Source organism: Dreissena polymorpha, chromosome 3, assembly GCF_020536995.1.
Source record: "Dreissena polymorpha isolate Duluth1 chromosome 3, UMN_Dpol_1.0, whole genome shotgun sequence".
NCBI lineage: Eukaryota > Metazoa > Mollusca > Bivalvia > Myida > Dreissenidae > Dreissena > Dreissena polymorpha.
In genome coordinates this window covers 102,889,270-102,906,380 of record NC_068357.1, presented here as the reverse complement: position 1 = coordinate 102,906,380, position 17,111 = coordinate 102,889,270, and the positions used below count along the sequence as shown (strand labels likewise).

At 39.2% G+C, this 17,111-nt stretch overlaps 1 long non-coding RNA gene across 1 annotated transcript; it reads right to left on the bottom strand.

Moving 5' to 3' along the window:
• Positions 1 to 249: 249 nt before the first annotated feature.
• LOC127872945 (uncharacterized) lies at positions 250 to 8,252 on the bottom strand. The gene is made up of 2 exons (XR_008045850.1): positions 6,200 to 8,252; positions 250 to 5,207 (listed from the first exon to the last, which is right to left on the bottom strand). It is a non-coding gene; the product is annotated as an uncharacterized LOC127872945 (long non-coding RNA).
• Between the last annotated feature and the right edge of the window lie 8,859 nt (positions 8,253 to 17,111).

The following is a 17,111-nucleotide window of genomic DNA, read 5'->3' as shown; positions in this document are numbered from 1 at the left end:
AAACGCGAACGCCGACTACCTGGCTATGACAATAGAGCTCTCTTGTTTTGTTCTAAAAGTCGAGCTAAAAAGGGAGATATTAATTAAGCTATGTGTGACTGGTAGACTATTTAAGTCAATATAATGACAATGATGGCATTTTGAAAGGAAAGTGCTAATGATAATGAAATGTTTGAAAATGGTTTTGAGATCAATCTGAAGGCAGGGCAAAGTTACCAATACCATCGTAATAAATGAACAAGTACTTAGTGCTGAGATCAATTTAATGAACACAATGTATCAACAACCTGTAGAACATTGAAGGTAATTGTTTTTAACATCAAAGCTTAATATAACTTGACATAATGAACTATTAACTAATAATCTAGCTCTACAAAATGATTTTAAAATGTTTGGAACAAGAATGGTATCATGCAATTGTCGTCCTTTTGTGTGAGTATCAACATATGTATTGTAAATGTACAAGGGCTAAATAACAAAGACAAATGCACTAAAAGTTTCAAATGGTTAGACAAAAAAAAGTAATATATGTATTTTTTATAAAGGAAAGTCACCTAAAACATACCTAAGCAACAACATTGAAAATTGGTTGGGACGGAGATATTTATCTTAGCGGAAAACATACACATAAACAAGGCATCGCTTGTCTGAGTAAAAGTCATACAGGAATAACAGTGGATTACTTGAACGAAATAATGATTGCCAGACAAGCAAGTATAGATATAACAAGATGTGTTTGTGAAACACAATGTCCCCCTATATGATGTTTGACCTTGTAGGATGACCCTGACCTTGTGAAGGATGACCTTGAACTTTCACCACTCAAAATGTGCAGCTCCATGAGATACACATGCATGCCAAATATCAAGTTGCTATCTTCAATATTGCAAAAGTATTCATAAAATAAGCGATTTGGGCCACATATATTTGACCTCTGACCTTGAAGGATGACCTTGACCTTTCACCACTCAAAATGTGCAGCTCCATGAGATGCACATGCATGCCAAATATCAAGTTGCTATCTTCAATATTGCAAAAGTATTTATAAAATAAGCGATTTCGGCCACATATATTTGACCTCTGACCTTGAAGGATGACCTTGACCTTTCACCACTCAAAATGTGCAGCCCCATGAGATACACATGCAAGCCAAATATCAAGTTGCTATCTTCAATATTGCAAAAGTTTTCATAAAATTAGCAATTTTGGCCACATATATTTGACCTCTGACCTTGAAGGATGACCTTGACCTTGACCTTTCACCACTCAAAATGTGCAGCTTTATGAGATACACATGCATGCCAAATATGAAGTTGCTATCTTCAATATAGTAAAAGTTATTGCAAAATGTTAAAGTTAGCGCAAACAGACCAACAGACAGACCAACAGACAGGGCAAAAACAATATGTCCCCCACTACTATAGTGGGGGACATAAAAATACACGAAACACAATTAACATTAATGAACGTTTACGGTCCGAACATAGATGAATCCAAATGTTATAATAAATAACCAAGATAAGAACATTATAGTCGGAGAGGATTTCAATAATGTTCTTAACCCATTATTAGAAATAAAAGAAATGGAAATCTTTATACTCACTCCAAAAAAATGAACATTTTGAATAACATAATTGAAAACTACAATTTGATAGACATATGGCATACAGTTAATCATAATGAAAGAAAATTCACCTGGCACTCAAACACAAAACCAGCAATATTTTGGAGATAAGATTTTTTTTAAATATGCGAGTCTATTTGCAACATTATCGACACATGCAACATAAAACCAGGATTTATGACTGATCACTCGATAGTTGAACTTTAACTGCATGAAATACAACCTGAAAGAGGCCCAAGGTACTTTAAAAGTAAATAATAGCTTCTGAAAAGATACACAATATCAAACACAAATATAACAGGTAATAACCAATACAGTTTAAGAAAACAAAGATGCAAATCCAAACACCTTATGGGAAATAATTAAAGACAAGATACTTTACACAACAATAAGATCCATGTCATTTAAAACAAGAGGGCCGTTAGGCCCTAAGGCGCTCACCTGAGAGCAAAAGGAACTAGACTATTCTGGACAAATGCAAGCTGATTCATGAAGATTAGACCAAAAAAGTGACTTTCAACATGTTTTTTTTATATTTGACCTAGTTTTTAAGCTCATATGACCCAGTTTCAATCTTCGCTAAGATTTCATTGGGACAAAATAATGTTTTGACCAAGTTTCATGTAGATTGGCCAATAAATGAGGCTAATATAGCGTCAACAAGTTTTCACTAAAGCCATATAAGGTCAACTGCCCCCCCCCCCCCCGGCGGCAATATTTTTCAACGAATCATGACCATTTTCAAACTCAGCTGAGCTATTGTTAGAACAAATGTTCTGATCAAGTTTCATAAAGATTGGATAATTAGTGTGACTTCTAGTGTTAACATTACTAAATAGCCATATAAGGAAAAATGCCACGCCCCCTTGCGGCCATGTTTTTAAACGGACCTCAACCATTTTCGATCTGAGCCCAGATATCATTAGTACAAATATTCTGACCAAGTTTCATAGGCATTGTACCACAAATGTGACTTCTAGCGTTATAACAAGGTTTTACTATAGCCATGTAAGGAAAACTGGCCCGCCCCCTGGCAGCCATGTTTTTCAACAGACCAAAACCATTTTCAAACTCATCCGAGATATGGTCTGAAGAAATGTTCTGACTAAGTTTCATGAAGATTGGACAATAAATGTGACTTCTAGAGTGTTAAAATGGTTTTACTATACACTAAAGCTATATAAGGAAAACTGCCACGACCACTGGTGGCCATTTTTTCATTCAACTGGAACCATTTTCGAACTCATTTAAGATTTTATTGGGAAACATGTTCTGACGGACTAAAAATGTGACTTCTAGAGTGTTAACAAGGTTTTACTGTAGCCATTTAAGGAAAAACTGCCACGCCACCTGGCAGCCATGTTTTTCAACCAACCGGAACCATATTCGAACTCGTCCAAGATATCATTAGAACAAATGTTCTGAATAAGTTTCATGAAGATTGGACAATAAATTTGACTTCTACAGTGTGAACAAGTTTTACTATAGCCATAATAGGAAAACTGCCCCGCCCCTGGCGGCCATGTTTTTCTTCCAACCGGAACCATTTTTGAACATGTCAAAGATTTTATTGGGACACATGTTCCGACCAAGTTTCATGATGATTGGACAAAAAATGTAACTTCTAGAGTCTTAACAAGGTTTTACAATAGCCATATTAGGAAAACTGCCACGCCCCCTGGCACCCAGGTTTTTCAACAACAAGAAGCATTTTCGAACTCGTCACAGATATTAATGGGACACATGTTCTGACCAAGTTTCATGAAGATTGGACAATAAATGTGACCTCTAAAGTGTTAACAAGGTAAATGTTGACGCTGCACGACAGACGAGGCACAAAAGGCGATCACAAAAGCTCACCATGAGCACGTGTGCTCAGGTAAGCTAAAAAAAAAAGAAACACACAAACTTGAAAATGAAGCCATAAAAGTCATTGAAGCACTTGAAAAACAGATGCATAAAAGAAACACAAATTATACCACCTCCATTGAAGAAGGAAATTCTTACAAAAAAAATTATAATAGAAGGAATTTATCACACACACCTCAATGGCATAATACTTCGAGCCAGGCACATCATGTTGAACACAATGAAAACAATACAAAATACTGTGCAAACATTTTAAAACGTAGAAGCAAACACAAAACTATTCACAGACTAGTAGTTAATGGCAAAGACATAACAAATAAAAGTCAAATAATAGAAGAAGCCTATTTTTCGAAACACTATAAACGAAAGAATGTCGAAAATAACAACCTCTGTAAAATAACACATCATGCTTTAAAGGGAGAGGAATAACAAGTATGTGAAGGATTACAAACTGAATATGAATATTGTGCTAATAATAGAACAAGCCTATTTTTTGAAACACTATAAACGAAATCCCCCTCTGGCGGGGGATAATAATACACGAAACACAATTAACATTAAAAACGTTTACGGCCTGAATATAGATGAATCCAAATTTTATGAAACATTACATTCCAATAAAATAAATAACAAAGATAAAAACATTTTAGTGGGAGGTGATTTAAATATTGTTCTTAACGCATAATTAGAGATAAAAATAATGGAAATCTTTATACTCACTCCAAAAATAGGAAGATTTTGAATAACATAGTTGAAAACTACAATTTGATGGCATAACACTTCGTGCACTGGCACAGCATGTTGAACACAATGAAAACAATACAAAATACTTTGCAAACAATGAAAAACTTACAAACAAACAAAAAACTATACAGAAACTAGTAGTTGATGGCAAAGACATTGCTTTATAATAATAAGCTAAAAATGGGGGTCACCAGTGAAAACGAAAAGTTCCCGCTTTACAATCAAGGTTACCCCCCTTTTCCAGAAACGCCATACTGAATTTGAGATTTGTATTTGTGAGCATTAAGATGAGCGAAATGTTCAAAAATTATTATAAAAAGATAAAAAAAGAGGAAAAGCCTATAATAAACCCATAAACATATAAACATACATAATCTCATATATCATGTGTGAGATGGAACCTACTCAGTGCAGTAAGATTTGCGAACCTTGTTTGAAATTGCACGTGAAATGCGTTCTTCTATAAATAAGACTTGAAAATGTTACAGGGAAATAAGAACATTAATAATTAAGTAACAAGGCACATATAATCATTCAATCAAACACGTTTAAAGGAAAATAGATTTATCAATGTATCAATGACTAGTGATACTAGTGATATAAAACATTAAACTTATTATGACAAACAAAACAAATACACGATTGTCATGGTAGTTCTTTGAAGAACTTCGTCAGGTTGGAATAAGTGTCTCCAAAAGACGCTTGGCATTGGGGACCCTGGGCTGACCATCAAAGTTATTCATTATAAAAATGTTCTTGAGACCATCGCGTTCAAAGATCATTTTAAGATGCATAAGGTCGAGTCCAGAGCCAGCTATAATATTTATGTTGTGGCAGCATTGAACACATGACTGTAAACAAGAACACTCAGTGACTGCAAGTTCCAAGCTTTTTTATGGGTTGAATTTGAGTCCATAATCTGTCTGGTTTCATTTTCCTCCTGCACAGGTAATCAGCATACAATGTATCACTGAAATGTTGAAGTTGATATTTGACTAGTACATGTAGTTATATTCAGACAGGTTCATAAGATCATCAATAAGTTTCAGTCGAACAAAATTATGCACAATTGCAAATTGTGTATGAATAATTTTAACCATTTGTATTTATTAAAATAAAAATATTTGGTCTTTTCTTATTAATTTGGCTTCAATAAGCCTTCTCAAAGTTGTTTCTATAAATTGACAACATTTTCTTCAAGTTATTTAACAAAATAATTATATACAGATGTCAAATACACAAGCACTTGTACAGGAGTAAGAACTGATATTAGTGTTTCATGAGAAGTGTGAAATGATCCATTATGATAAGCGTCATCGTTTTTATTTATTCAGACATTCACGACATAGCATGTCATTACTAGTATTTTATATGATAAGCCCCTTTAAACTGGATTAATAAGTGTAAACACCACATATCCAGTAGGGATAAGACATGTATTTGGTATTAACATTTGGATGAAGAATGTATATATATAGTTATAGATGATCACACAAAAAGTATATCATTTTAAGAATAGTAATTTTTGTATTTGGGACATAATATATTATTTTGTTGTTTGTTGGAGGAAAACATCAATACTCGATCATAAAATTCAAATATGCTGTCCTTTATTTCGATGCATTTACAACACAACTTTTTCGGCTAGATTGAACTTTACCGGTACGCAGTTGTTTACCACTATCGACAAAGCGGGGGTTTGGTGGCAGCAGCCCCCGATACAAAGGAAATATATAGGATAAATATGATTATAAGGTGATGCATTAGTTGTTATGTGTTAGGTGTTATGGGTTAGGGTTAGGGTACGCTGTTTGATGTTAAATGTTGCGTACCGGTAAAGTTGAATCGTCCCACTTTTTCCTTGCATGGCACGTTTTCTTTTTCAAAATGAAAGCAAATATGAGCCTGATTATGTGGTAAAAATCTGAAGTAATCATGAAGTGAGTAAAAGGAACAACTTACCTGCGTACCGGTCCCAAAGTAGGTCAGGACAGAACGGTCATAGTCATTTCGGTCAAAACACTACACTCCCCCCTACTTTATTTAAAAAGAACTTAATAATGGGAGAGAACAAACAAGGACTAATTTCGATATAAGTTATACATCCAGGTGCAGACAGGTAATTCCTATATTTACTGAATTTACAGGTATTTAACAAGTAAATTAATCAGGATCCTAAAAGGAACATTGAAGGTGACCTCTACTCAGTTCTTCTGAGGAGGTACACATATAACATTAAATACATGAATTTATCATCTTTACTTAAAGATAACAAATTAAAGCCTATGCATTATTAAAGATAACCTCTACTTCTAAGAATGTTACACAATTTAAATGCATGAATTTCTCATCTTGGCTTGAAGATGACAAATTATTTTTATGAATCACTCAAGTATCCAATAACAAGAAACCTACAGCACAGAGATGACTACTGCATTCTGTACAATCTGAGGGCATTATTGCAGCTCACCTCAAGGACATGCTCTACCGGTACGTTTCGGCACTTGGCAACACCTTCAGCAATTTGAAAGAGCTGATTTGGTGCTGAAAACCACTGGCCAGTTGCACGGAAGTAGGGAGCATCTGTCTCAAGAAGGAGCTTGTTTTCATCAAGAGAGCGTAAAGCCTCAGATTGGTCCAGACTCAATCCCTGAACTTTTCTATTAAAACTGAAGAAAGTGTTCGGGAAGGCTGCAAGCCACTTTGTTAAGACATATGTGTCGCCCGTGAAACAATGGACATGAAATCTCTGTGTCCTTGAAATGGGACTCAGAAGGTGCAGAAGCAGAAGATAGGCCTCAACTCCACTGTCACCAGATGCCCCACGACAGTGAACGACCACCACATGGCGATCATTGATCAAGTGCAACATTGCACGCACTAAATCATTCTGGCGTGGTCACTGTTTATCAGGTACTGAGTGATCCAGACCAATTTCACCAAGACCAACTACCCTTTCACACTTGAGCATATTGCGGTCGCGATCTAGAGCATTGTTAATGCGGTCATTGCTCATAGTAGAGTGTTTTGGGTGCAGTCCGACTACCACTCCAACATTGGATGGCAGACCTGACATGTCTTGGGAGGATGGGAAGGTGTTGGGATCACAAAAGATCCCAATGCCACCAACCAATCTTACTAGCTGGTGATCCTCCACCTGACCCAGCTCCATCAACTCATCAACCGGCATGCAAGGGGCCTGAGCCGCATTTCTCAACCGGTCAATATGAAAATGCGAATCGAAGGCCACCGGTAGACTCTTAACTGACTTAAGCTGTATGTCAGAAGGACATGGGAAAACCGATCTCCAATAATCCCTGTATTCTGACTGAAGGATTGCAGCTAGTAAAATAAGTACGCGCCAGTGAATTAACACGGCAGGGGAGTTGGCAGGTGACAGGACAAATTGTTGAGGGACCGAAACCCCCAAATAGTTACATACTTCCACCATCGCTTGCCTACAATCTGGGGACACTCGAACGCCAGACAAAGGTGCAAGCACTCTTTGTCGGTTAACAAGGTCAACCAGCTCAGACAATACGCAAGGACGGCGGAGTAACCATGTCGCCACCTGGGTCAGTGCCATTACTCGTCCTTTAACTACTGATGCATCATTACATGGCAAACGATCATCAAATATTCCTGGGATGTGATGCCTGAAAGCATGTACCCGAGGAAGATCTTGTCCCTCAAGAGTACAGCCGGGCACACAACACCCCTGATTAGTGGGCATTTCCTGTTTGTCCAATTTTTCTCGGACCTGACTCACATGGACATCCATGCGAGCCACTGCCGTGCATGGATCGGCTTATCTCATGAGCTTAGCCGAAATTGGGGGAAGCTCAGATCGCTCACTCCCAATATTGTCTTCCTCACTCATCAATGGAATAGGAATTCCTACTACAGCGCTACTTGGATGATTGATTGTGCATGATGGCTGCGCAGCCGAGTGCGGCAGACAGTCACCACGATAATAGGATGCAGGCATGCCTACTTTAACTAATGACCGCTGTCGTTTCCTAAAATGCGTACGATGACTTGGGCGTTTTGAGGTAGGCTGCCCCATATTCGACAGCGCTACTGGACCGGGACAAGTTTCAGGGTCTTTGGATCCCTGCTCAACTTCCGGGGCCTCACTATCAGAATGGAGGAGGGCCTCAGCCTCTGCCTCCGTCATCTCAATTAAAATTTCAAGATCCATTCTGTAACATACAACATTATTTCTGTGACACCCTTTATTTACCTTTATCAGTTTTTGTTCATAACATGTTAGTTGAAACAAAACTTTTTCAACATATACTGAAACTAGTTAATAAAGGCATTAATTGTTACGGCAAGTTGGGCATTTGTATTTGTTAATATCAAGTGCTTCAGTGGATGTTACATTAACACATGAGCCATGGAACCATTCATCGCAAAAATCACATTGTATCATAAAGCGACCATCCCAAGGTTTTCGACAGACACAGTACAAATCGGTTTCCTCACAAGGAGGTGCATCAATGACTGCATCTGGAATATGAGATTTAAGCCTTACAATCCACTCAGGGATATTGCGATCATGACAAGGCATTATCCTGTCATGGTTCACAACAAAGAATGCGTTCCTTAGCTGCACTTGATACAAATAGGCAGACAATTTCTTAGAAATTAAAGCGGACCCTTTCCAAGGTGAACACAGCTTGCGACACTTGCCTTTTTTTATGGCTGTATCCAACAAATAGACAATGTCACCTACTGCATATGGCCGCAGCAATACTTTAATGTTGTAATTTCTTTTCATACGTTTAAGGGTGTTTTTTAGTGTATCTCTTGCTACAGAATGAGCTTTTTCAATGTTTTCAGTCAAGTCTCGAACATAGTCATCAGTACATTCAGACTTTTGTTGTACATTGGGGAACATAAGTTGTGCAGGGGTATTCACCTCACGGCCAAGCATCAACCGGTTAGGTGTATAACCCGTACTGCGATTTACTGAAGCCCTGATAGCACCAGCTATTTGCTGCACATATATGTCCCACCTGTTTTGAGACTTGCCAAGAAAACATCTTATTGCATCCATCAGAGTCCTGTTGAATCTCTCAACCTGACCATTTGCTGATGGTCTATAGGGTGTTGTTCGAGATTTGTGAATTTGCAATGCTTTGCAAAGTGCTTCAACAATTTACTTTCAAAGTTTCGACCCTGATCAGAAAATAATTGAAGTGGATAGCCAAACCTCGAGAAAAATGAGTCAATAGCAGCCTTAGCTGTAACATCAGCTTTTTGTGATGGAAGTGGTACACATTCAACCCATTTAGTAAATTGGTCAACCATTACCAAACAATGCTCATTACCATTATCAGTTTTAGGTAAGGGACCTAAAAAGTCAATGTGTACCCGTTCCATGGGAGCACCTGCCTGATATTCAGTCATGGGTACTACCCCATAAGTTTTGTTTTTCTTGTTTCGACTGCACACATCACATGACAAAACATATTAATTGACATCTCTAGCCAAATGAAACCAAAATAATTTTTCCTTTAATTTTGCCTTTGTACGTGCTACCCCTTGGTGTCCCGAAGAAGGTACATGTATATCATGATGCCACCTAATTGCTTGCTCTTTAAGTTCTTGGGGCACAACTTATTCCAATTCAGGAGAGTCATCTTTCTTTCTAAACAAAACATTGTCCAGCAGGCTGAACATTTCTTTGTTTATCCAGAAATACTTGGCCTCAGGGCTAGACAAAAATAACACACCTTCATCTGGTGCCTTATTCTCCAGCAGCCAAGAAAGAATGAATTGTAAATTTGTATCTCTCCCCTGAGCAGAGCACAATTATTGATTGGTAAAACCCCAACTTGCTGGAACCTCAGGAGTTGCCTCTAACTGAGATTTTATAGTGCAAACGTTCAATGGGTCATGTGATATGGCTATTTCAAAACAGGAATCACAATTGCAGGATTTTTGCAAAACCTCTGCGTGCAGGCCATTGTTAAGCTGATCTGACCAGACCATACATTCAGATACTTGTCCTCCTGGGTCCCACACGCGCCCATCATGCTGAGGACCCTGCTTCGGTCCTGTCCCAGCAGAGGATTTATCATGGGAATCCACAGGACTAGTTTCCTGAATGAAATGTACTTTAGCAAAGGAAAGACTACCGCCTGTGGACAGCCCTATAGCATTGTCCACTTCCTCGGTAAAACTACCCCATTGCTGGTCTGCCTTGGTGCAATATTGGCAAGCCCCACAAGGCAAATCTCTGGGCTTAATACCTGTCACATATGATGGACAAGGAGACAGCGGAGGAGTGATTCGAGATAGGGCATCTGAATTTGCATGCTTAGACCCTGACCTATGCTGTACCACCATGTGGTATTGTGCCAGCTCCTCCAGCCATCTAGCCAATTGCCCTTGAGGGTCCTTAAATTTCAACAACCAAGTCAGACTTGAATGGTCTGTACGAACTGTGAACACTCGTCCCAACAGATAGTACTTAAACTGTCGTGTGAAACGTACAATGCTCAGTAGTTCTTTTCTAGTGGTGCAGTACTTTTTCTGCTCAGGTGCTAAAGCAAAGCTGCCATATGCAATGACACGCTCTTGCCCTGCCTGAACCTGACTAAGCACACCATCGATACCAGAATCTGAGGCATCAGTGTCGAGAATGAATGGATCAACACTGTTTGGCAACGTCAGGACAGGTGGCTGTACCAAGGCCTGACGGAGTATTTGAAATGCCTCTTGTTCCTTCTCTGACCACCTAAACAAATTCTTGCCTGTTAGGTTATACAGAGGCTGTGCAAGTTTTGCAAAGTCCTGTATAAACATTCTATGATAGTTGGCAAAACCCAAAAACCTTTTAACGTCCTTAGAGCAGAGTGGTGTGGGCCATTCAGCTACAGTTTGAATATCACTTTGTGACATACACAGCTTACTACCACCCACCATCCTACCCAAGAACTCAATTTCTTGTTGGAAAAATATGCATTTTTTAGGTTTAAGTTTTAAGCCATGTAACCGAAACCTCATTAGAGCTTCTGCAAGATTGTTGAGGTGATCTTCAAAGGACTTTCCCATAACTAGGATGTCATCAAGAAACGCGAGGACTGTTTTCCAAGTCAGACCTCTAAGTACCAGGTTCACAACGCGAGAATATGTTGCAGGCGCGTTCGAGAGTCCGAAACCCATCCTGACATGTTCAAACAGGCCATACTTGGTGACAAACGCAGTTTTCCTTCTATCAGGCTCACTGACTTTAACTTGCCAGTAAGCCGAGTTGGCGTCTAACTTTGAAAACCATATGTTACCAGACAATGTGTCCAAACAATCCTCTACTAGAGGGAGTGGAAATGTGTCCTTGATAGTAACATTGTTCAAAGCACGGTAATCAATGCACCAACGAACAGATCCGTCGCGTTTACGGATTAGCACTGGAGCCGATGCCCATTCAGACACTGATTCCTGTATGACTCCAGCATCCAACATTTTCTAAAGATGAGCTTCTTCCTCATTAACAAAACATGTTGGAGTGCGGCGCATGCGTTGCTTTATAGGTTTCGCATCGCCCGTGTCAATAGTATGTTCAATACTAGTGAAGTTTCCAAGGTCATATTCGCTCTCTGCGAATACATCAGTATATTCAGTGAGTAGCCTCGAAAGCTTAATGGACTGACAGTCAGTAAGCTTTTCCTTGGAAAGTTGGAACACCTCTTTCAGGTTTTTCAGGAAGTGAAGGAAGACCGCAATCAATGTTGTTAACATTGACTGAAGCACAAATGATCTCCCGTCCACTTAAACTTGTGTTCACAACGTTAAGTTTGCTAGACTCAACATTGGAGGTTGCTAAAGAATTTAGGGGAATAGCTCCTGAAACAAGGGGTATATCTACAATTTCTAATGTCTCATGTGCAATTCCTATTAACTTGCCACGTTTCAATGTTTGAATATTGTCGGACGAATTGACAAAGCAAATCAGTGGTTTTTCACCCGCAGCTCTGACAACACGAGGCACAACAACATCCAAGCCTTGACACGGTTCCACATAATAGTCATTCATGGGAGTATTTATGCAACACTCAACCCTGACTACTGAGTTAGGAGGAACTACTGTACGTTTTGAGACAGTTACCCTTGCCACAACTGGTTGCTTTTCTTTGAAAGTTGTGTTCAAAGGTATTTTTTCACCCTTAACAATGAGGCTATCAGCTTTTAGGTCAATTTTTGCCCCTAAATGATGCAACAGATCGTGGCCTAACAACATGTCATCACTAATTGGTGCGATATACACCCGTTCTGTGAAGGTTTGCTTTCTTATTGCAACTGGGTTTGTAATAAAGCCCGAAATAACAGCACTCGTATCAGCTAGTTGCATGTTAACATCTCGAACCTTGCCCGGCTTTCGAATTAGTTGTTTGTAAACAGCTGAAGACAGGATAGTGACCTCCGCGCCAGAGTCTACCCTTGCCTTAACCGGTAGGTTGCCAATGGTAACATTTACTGATGATGACCCAGCACGTACCACATATACGCCTACGGTCTCAGTTAAGCTAACTGGAACTGAGTCTCGACTTTTCGATAACTCAGTTGGAACTGAGTCTCGATTTCTCGATAACTCAGTTTCTGTTACTGAACCTTCTACATGTTTAATTTGGCCACTTACTTCTCCGGGTTCCGGGGGGGGGACCTTGCCCTCCGGCCCTTTGGAGTTTAAAGGTACCTTATTAGTAGATTTGTCAGCTTTGGCCTTATTCTCTAGATATTTTTGGAATTGCCTACAATCTGGTTGTACGTGACCCCTGTTGTGGCAGAAAAAGCACTCAACGCCCGGTAAAAACGCACGTTTTTTAGGTGGAGCAGCTTTTGCGACAACACGGTCATTTTTGGCAAATTCAGTTTTTCGAGTTGTTTTGAGATTTGCTGGATAGCTTTCTCTAACTGGGAAAAACGGGAGTCAGTTTCCGATTGAACCGTATTCAAGGATGGCTCAACTTTTGAACGATTCGTACGTTTACCATCAATTGCTTGTGTAATATATTGATGATGGCGGACCTTGTCAAGAGCTTCTTGAATGGTACGAGGTTGCTCGAAACAGGCATGCTTGCGAGCCTCTTTGTCAATGCAACCTTGGCAAAATTTGGAAATAGCCTCCCGAGAACAGTGTTTCTCGGGGAGGTGCCGAAAGGCAGGAGTAGCCAATGTCAAAACACGGTCGGCCCAGTCCTCAAGCGCTTCATCTGCTTTTTGAGACGTTTGCTGGAACTTAGCACGACTAGTCTCTGGCAATTCCTTAGCCCCAAACCGGCCTTCTAACTTCCGCATTATTTGCTTGAAAGAATAGTTTTCTCCCATTTGAGTGGAAATGGCAAAAAAGTCTAGTGCTTTGCCGTCTAGGCACCAATTAAGGTAGTCCCGACTTTCGCCATCAGTCCACTTACCAATCCTCCTATAGCTCTCAAACTTTTGTTTAAAAGCTAACCAGCTTCCCTTCCCATCAAAGCGCAAATTTTTAGGTAACCGCTTAGGATTGCCATGATGACTAGCACGATATCCATGATCGGACATTTGGTCTGATTCGCTTGATGAGTCACTAAAGTAAAATCTAGATTTAGATTTTCTTGCATGGTACTTTGGTGACGCACTACTTTTGGCGTAGTGCTTCCTATGTCGTCTAAGTGACCTAGACCGAGACTCTGAGGAGTCACTTGACGTTCTACTTTTTGACAAATATTGGTGTTAACGCCTATGAGACCTATATTTGTTATCTTTACGTGACCTATCACGTGACCGGTCATATGAGCTAGAGCTTGAACACGAGTCATTACGCTTAGTGCGCATTTGATGTCTTGTATATGAGCTCCTTGCTAAAGAAAAATCATGTGTTGGTGAGCCTTTTCGGTCACGGTGCCTTTGACCATGACCTACAATCTCTACCTTACTTTTTGAACTTTGTTGACCTTCATATGACCCACTTTCAGAAGGGTCACGAGATCTAGAACCTGACAGAGATTTGCGACATCGCTTTTGATGGCGAGAACTAAGGACATCTCTGCCAGAGTACTCCTTTTGGACACTCTTGACTTCATGCTTTGGGCGAACTTGGGGTGCATTTGCTGTATGCATCCTATTCGCATATTTGTCAGTGTCCAAGTTGGGTGCTTCAGTTGTGGGGTAACCAAAGCTCAGCCTTTTTGCACTTTTAATGTATTGAGGACTGCTTCTTTCCATATGTGAACTTGGTACCTCCGGTAAGGAGTTAAGACGCCGTGTGATATCCCCTATTGCGGAATATGAATGCTCTACCTGTGAGAACAATTCTGCAAGCTGGTCAGGATTGGAGACCGCTCGAGACTGCTTCTCACTTGTGGGAGCACTCAAAACATTCCGGAAATCAGGGGCATTATCATAGCTAGACAACTCCTCCCCTTCCTCTGTTTGGAATGGAACCTCAACATTTTGTATATTAGGTGTGAAGTCAACCATGTCCATAACATTTCTAGGGACAGGGCCACCATTTACAATGGAAAACAGTTCCTCATCTAGCTGGCCATACTTATCCCTCAACTGAAGCAAGAGGGTTGCACGCTTTGCGCCAATCCCCGGAAGCAAACGGAACTCTTCAATCGTTGCAAAATTTATTTTCAATAAGGCCATTATTGGGTAGGGTAAGTTATAACAAAACAAACTGTATTCTTACCAATGAAGACCTTTAAAAAAATAATATCACAAACACACAAACAAAACAAAACAGTCAAAAAACAAAGTCACAATTGGGAATAAAAAACAATGGGCCCGGTTAATGAATGCAATAGAATGCAATTCAAAACCATAAATAAATGAAAGAATTCAAAAAAGGACCAAAACATAATTTTTGAGCAAAGACCACGTTTTTTTCCAGACCACGATGTCCACGTGCGATGTCCACGTGCGATAACAAAAATTGCAAGTTTTTAAATCGCTCACAATAGCCTAAATTCTCAATTAAATCCGTAAATATCCTTAAAGCATGTAGTCTGGACCCTATAGAATTGAAAAAGACTGACTTTTAAATGAAAAAAGGACAAAACTTGTAGAAAAGTTACCCTCCTTACTGCGAGTGAGTAAACAACGAACCTCGTCGCCAATGAAGTAATCATGAAGTGAGTAAAAGGAACAACTTACCTGCGCACCGGTCCCAAAGTTGGTCAGGACAGAACGGTCATAGTCATTTCGGTCAAAACACTACAAAGCACTGACAGGGTGCACTTTTCCTACAAAATCTACTTTACTCCAATTATGAATAATGAAACTGTTATACTTGAAAAAAAATCTATGTACCTTTCTGTTCCGAGCTTTGTGTTGAAAGCTAAACAAGGCATTCCTTTCTTGAAAAGTTGAAGACTCTTCTTTACGTGATGGGTTTTGCCGCACGATAACCCGTTCACATGGCTACAGACATCACACAAGCATAAATCAACTTTATCCCCTTTTACTTCTCACCAACAATATAAAATGTTGTAAGTGACATGGGTTCTAAACGTTATTCTTCACAGTGGTCAAAATTTTCAACCGCTTGACATCGTATTTCCAGGAATCGTGTTTTTTTTCATAAATGTCAACACTGCCATGCATTAGACTAATGATTAGTTGACGTTTATCATTAACTCCAGTCACATTAATATGAACAATAATAACACTTTTACTAATCGTTATCTTTCAATATAGCAAATTGCTTTTTCTTTAAACGACCAATCTTTCAGGTGCAATGTCGGCCATATTTGTTGTCATTGTATTTAGCGGGTCCTACATTTAGTATTTCATAGCGTATTTATAGAATATTCTTAGTTTTCCGCACAGTCCAGCGTTCGGAGTAACGGATATGTACGAAAGAATGCGATATTGCACGAAGTTCATTAGAGTGCTAATACCTTAAAAATATGTATCAGCAAAAATTCTTCTTACTGTCTCCGTAGACACTCGTATATTTTCGGCCTAGACCGTCAAGTGAGGAACTTATTCTCGCATGAATATGCAAACAATAATAAAAACTATGCCGTACCTAATGCTTAGGAATTTTGCTTCAATAATATTTTTTAACACGCTTTATGACACTGTCATGTAATATAGTGATGTTCTGTATTCACAATGCGGGTTATTGAGAACTTCTTTGCAGGGACCTATTTGTTTGTATAGGTCCCTCTTCTTTGATTGCGCATGAATGACCGCCAAGTGGTAAATCGGAATTTTCCAAATTCATTCATTCGTGGTTGTTTTGGCAGCCAGCCAAGTCAGCTTATCTAAAAAAAACGGCATTGAGTATTATGGCCTAGGGGCTTCGCCCCAGGCCAAAAATGATGACGTTTTGGTTCATTCACAGTAATATGACCTACCTCCAAACATCAACTGATAGAGCTACTTCTTGTTGAACTGATAAAAAAGATACATGTATATCCGTCAAAGTTAAATAAGACATATATCAATTTATCGTTATGATTAAAAAGCAGACTTAACAAGCATTTAAACTAGTTAATCGTGTGCTGATTTATAAAAAAATTTAGCGGTTCAGTGACGTAACGAGTTTTAATTCAGTAGTTCTCAAAAAAGAGAAAAACTGCTATATAATATTATACGCTGACGACCAAATTCTTTTTGCAACCTCCCAAGTAGCGCTTCAAAGGATGTTAACCAGCAAAGAAACTTACTGTAACACGTGGATATTAAAAATAGATACAGCCAAAACAAACGTTATTAGTTGTTCGCGTAGCGAACAGCTAATGTAATAACCAAAAATTTCAAGTCAGTTCGCTTTTATCTACGGAACGCCTACTACCCGCCACATCTGCCGCATCTGCCGTATCCGCGCGAGAAAGAGTTGTATACTTTATGCAAGAGGTTTGAGTTCTTCAACTAT